The sequence below is a fragment of the Sinocyclocheilus rhinocerous genome, unplaced genomic scaffold (assembly GCF_001515625.1).
Source record: "Sinocyclocheilus rhinocerous isolate Xijiao unplaced genomic scaffold, SAMN03320098_v1.1 scaffold797, whole genome shotgun sequence".
In the NCBI taxonomy this organism is placed as follows: Eukaryota; Metazoa; Chordata; class Actinopteri; order Cypriniformes; family Cyprinidae; genus Sinocyclocheilus; species Sinocyclocheilus rhinocerous.
The window spans coordinates 561,106-566,345 of NW_015632978.1; the positions used below are offsets into that span (position 1 = coordinate 561,106).

Below are 5,240 nucleotides of genomic sequence, written 5' to 3' on the forward strand. Positions count from 1 at the left end.
TCCTGTCTTATTCAATAATAGACTAAAAAACATTTTTCCAAGATGTATAAAGTTACGCTGAATGTGTGAACTGTAACAGCGATCATGATATCTCTTCCAAAAGCAGTGTTTGTCTTTGGCACTGCCCTGGATGCCTGCAGTGAGAAAAATGTCAAGACTTGATCAATGTTGTGTTAGCACTTGGGTTGCAATTCCTTTCTGTCTTGATAGATAACTTGATTTCATTCTCATCTGGTTATTTAGATAGAGAAGATGTCAGTGTGTTTTGGATCTAAAGTCTCAACCACCTGTGGTAGAGGGGAAAGGTCATGGAAACCAACCGCTGGGAACATTTCACGAAGACCATCAATTCGTCCGAAAACAATAAGTGATTCAAATAAGACGTGCCAGCTCGAGAAAGATGAGATGCATGAGCGTCCAGTGAGAACTGGCTGACTCTTGGAGCTCTTCTTGCTCAAGTAGTTACTTTACCCCCAACAAGCAGCTCTAAGGTAACAAAATTACAGTCTCCCGGTGCAGATCTCCAAATTCAACGTGTCGTCTTTGTGTGGAATACTGATAGGCTCCTGAATTGTTTTGCCAAATCAAATCAGGCCCGTCAAAGACCAAAAAGGTCCTGCTGGCAGGAGGAGAGTAAATACGGTTCATGTCACACATTCTTGACTTTTACTGTGTTCACAGGTTGAGTCTGTGAGATACTTGTGATATTTACTTTCCGCATTCTCAAAAGACAAATTTAGCCAGGTCAAATTTAAACCTGTGGAATCTATTATTTGTGTATAGGTGGGTTTTGGTCTTTCTTAGAAGGAACGGTTCACCTAAAAATAAAAATTGTGTTTGAAAACCTGTATCACTGGAAGGACAAAATCCAAATTGCTCGTGTTATGAAAGTGAATGGCAAGATTTTCATTATTAATGACTTTAAAAAAAAATTAAAAAAAACAATATTTTATTTAAAGTGCCCCTATTATGGATTTTTGAAAATTACCTTTCATGCAGTGTGTAACACAGCTCTAAGTGAATGAAAACATCCTGCAAAGATTTAAATCTGAAAGTGCACCGTGTATAAAGTTATTGTCACTCAAAAGAAAGAGTCGACTCTGAATAATTGAAACGAGTCGTTTTTAAAACGAATCCCAAGCCGTTTCATGTTGACATCAACATGAAACATTAGCATATTGCCTGCCCACTTGTTGGTCTTTTTGCTTTGGTCTGAATGAAGATGCAAATTCATTCTTTGCCACTAGGTGCTGCCCAAAACCAAAATATGAACCTTTCATCACCCATAATAGGGGCACTTTAATATAAAATATATTTTTAAATATAAGACTAAAAATAGTGTGATATTTTCAACATTATTTAATATTATTAGTATACTATTATAGCTTTAATTAGTATTTTGAATTAGCTTTTATTTTTATATTTCCGTTTTTCACAGTCCACATTTTAGTAACTTTATTATGTGCTTTTGTCTTATTTCTATTTAGCTTTCATTTATTTTTATTTCTATTTCAGTTTTATTAATATTAGTAATTAAACTTAAGATAGTTGCAAAGGCAACATTTCTATTTTTAAATGTTTTTAAAGTTTTCTATTGAATATTTACATTTTATTTCAGCTCATTTCAAATAGGAAAAATAATTTTTAATAGTTTTAGTTAACAAAAACAACACTGATGCAAGAATGTAAGTCATACAAGTTTGGAACAGCATGAGGGTCACTAAATAGTAAATTTCTATTGCTGTGTCACCTGTTTATTTAATATATCGCAGTAATTGCTAAAGGAAAATCTTTCTCTGCGTCCCTCTTTAACTGGAGGTGTTGGTATCTGGAGACTTTTCAGTTTTGATACAATGTTTCTAATTTGTTTCAAATCACTGAAGCTAATTGATTTCCTATAGACCTCACAAGAGGTTTCTCTGCACCTGAACTGAAGATTTGCTAATTTCCCTAACTCCCCTTAGAGAACTCAGTCTCTATTTAAACAGTCTAAAGTTCTTGATGTGAACCAATTAAAGTTAAGAGACCCCTGTTGTGTTAATCTGTAGCACTCAATTAGGTAAGAATCACTAAAACTATTCCTCATATTTAAGCCTAGAGATTTGAACTAACCCCTAACCCTATTAAACTTCTGCATGTACTACAGTATTTGTTACTGTTCATGAATTTAGAGCACATAACTTGATAACACTCCGCCTCTATTGAAAGACTTTATGGTAGAGGTCAGAGGTCACGTTAGCTAGCTGCCTTCTCTGTTTCTTTATACAGCTCTGCGTTCAGTTCAGCGAGCTGCTCACTCTTCTGTCTGTGCTATCTGAGGTCACAGATCTTTCATTGAGCTGCTCGGATTGACGCTGTGCCGTTACTAACACATATACAGTATGCACTGTGAGACACAGCAGCGGTCCAGACTTTGTGTTGCCAGGTTACTGGCTGTTTTTGCAGCACTGTGTAGCGGTGCATCAGAGTTAAAGGGGTCATATGATGCTGCTAAAAAGAACATTATTTTGTGTATTTGGTGTAATGAAATGTGTTTATGCGGTTTAAAGTAAAAAAAAACACATTATTTTCCACATACTGTACATTATTGTTTCTCCTCTATGCCCCGCCTTTTTGAAACGCGTCGATTTTTACAAAACTTTACAGATCTTCTTTATGCACCAAGAGCTTGTAACACTCTAAAGAGAAAGGAAAAAATGAAATCGCATCATATGACCCCTTTAAGAGAGGCCAAGCTGAGCCGAATGGTGGCCACATAGTCAGTAGATGTATGATCTCTGCAGTAAAGCCCTCTACCTGTCCTTGAGTGCTGGATCTGCAGTACAGTATCACAGCTGTGCTGAAATCTCATTGTACTGTATTAAGTATTAGCGCTGTGACACTTTTAATAACAATCTGCTATTGCTATTGTTATTGTGCTTCAGCACATGAACAAAGCAGATTGTTTTATCCAGGTATTAAAAAAATATTTTTTGTAGAGAAAATATCATGTTTTAAGAAATGTGATACCATATTGCGTTTATAACATATGCATACAGAAATGTGTATAGAGAGAGAGACTCAAGAAGCAAAAAATATATAATTATTTTTCATGATTTGTTTTCATATATAAATATATACAGTATATGCATACTGAAAATTATATATATATATATATATATATATATATATATATATACTTTTTGAACAGTACCTATTGTAGGATGGTCCATGTTTTAAACTCTTCTGGCACTTATGCATCTGTATTTCATTCTTTATAAAGGTTGGAATAATTTATGTATGCATTTACGAATGTGTTTGTTTTTTTGTCTTAGTGTCTTAGTTGTGTTTGAGCTCACCAAGAAATTCCGGACAACTAAGTTGTTTGGAAATAAATGAATAAATCTGATAAAAAAATAATAAAACAATAAAAAACAAATATATATAAAACGTTAATAAGCCTACTAAGTTAAAAGTTAAACATTTATATTATGAATATTATAATTAAAAATAATATTTAAAGTCCATATATGGGTCAAGAAATTATAAGTATATATTATTTAAAAAATAATGATTTCCGAATATTCATACATACATACACGCATGGTATTTAAATGAGTCAAGAAATAAAAAATATATTATAAATAATTCTATATGTATATATAATTTTAGGTTGCAAATCTTTTACACTTTTTATCTAGTAAAACTACTCATGAGGCACGTCAACATGGCCAAACTTTGACTAAATTTAATTTCCAACATTAATAAGCCTACAAAATGGATTAGTTTAAAATTTCCATGTTCAAATTCCATTTTAAAATACGCACTGTTTAATGTGTCTGGATCTCAATGGGAAGGCATGAGAAGGCCAGTGATGTCAGCACAGCAGGACATGTTGGCGTCTTGCATGACTGACATCAGTTCCTCGCTCCACGTGGACGGGCGATTAAGAAGAGCGTCTGTTAATCTTTTAATCCCCTTTTTCTGACTGGGGCCTAACTGTGGCTGCTTTAGGGTTCATCTATTATATATTCATATTCTTTGTACATTTATCTTTGTGTTATTTTAATATGCTGGAATTGTACAGTAGTTGTTGCTTTGGAATTCTAATAGTCTAGTACACTGAAAAAAAATTGGTGTAGTGAAAATTTTTCACTCAGAAATTGCTAGTAAATTTCACAAATAATTATAAAGAAATTACATTGAATTAAACATGAAATTTTGAAGTAGAAAAACTGAAATTGTATTATGAATAAAACTTGCATAACCTATAGGTATGGACATGATTAATACCTCAAAACATGCAAAACCACAATCGTGCACAACACTTCATGTTTTCCTTAACGTGAGCCACACCTTGCATGGTGCCTCAGGGCTCAGTATTACTTTACAGTGGCACGAGATAGCTTGATTTCAAACTTTGAATTGAATAAAAAAGTAAGCAGTCAGTAATAAAATAAGAACAAATAAAGAAATTAATAATGATAGCACAAATAAAAAATAACGAACGGCCTTCGAATTAAATAAATTGCTTTTTAGTTTTTCAGAGTTCTGGTTCTACAAACAACACATCCATCTTAAAATGTGACAGTTTTTCACATCAGCATCATGTGGTGGTGACTTGATTCAGAAGTTTATACTACAACCAAATTTGTATAGTATATATTGTAAATAGCATTAGAGATTAAAAGTGTGCATTCATTTGCACTATTTGGGATGACTTCCTCTTCACAAACTTCCTCTTCAAAAACAGATTTTTTAAATGTGTAAGAGTTGAAGAGTAAAGTTAACAACCAATAATTTATTTCAAAGTCAATAATTAATCATTACGGTTAGAGATTTGGCTGACTGATCCTTAGCCATCTTCAAGAATCGGCTAAAAACACATCTCTTCCATCTTTTTTTGACCCTCTAACTCTAGCACTCTCTATTCTAATTCTATTCTTTAAAAAAACTAACACTAGCTTTTCTAATCTTTTTGTATTCTATCTATTTGTTTTCTTTTTATTTATTATACAATTATCAAAAGCAAAAAAGGCCTCTAACACTAGCTTGCTCTATTCTTTTTCTATTCTATCTATTCTTCTTTTTATTTATTATATAATAAAAAAAAAAACGTGCTATGTGTCCTGCGTTTATCTAACTGAGACTTGTTATAGCACTTGCATATCATTGCTCTTTTATTGATTTTGATTGCTTCCATTGTCCTCATTTGTAAGTCGCTTTGTATAAAAGCGTCTGCTAAATGACTAAATGTAAAT

General features: G+C 32.8%; 1 protein-coding gene across 1 annotated transcript in view; it reads left to right on the plus strand.

Annotated features, from left to right (window-relative positions):
• The first annotated feature begins 247 nt into the window (after positions 1–247).
• LOC107743095 (sodium- and chloride-dependent creatine transporter 1) overlaps positions 248–5,240 on the plus strand; it is a 36,188-nt gene continuing 31,195 nt past the window's right edge. Inside the window, exon 1 of the mRNA XM_016556208.1 lies at positions 248–491. The gene's annotated coding sequence lies outside the window, so the exon portion shown is untranslated. The remainder of the gene's footprint in view (positions 492–5,240) is intronic.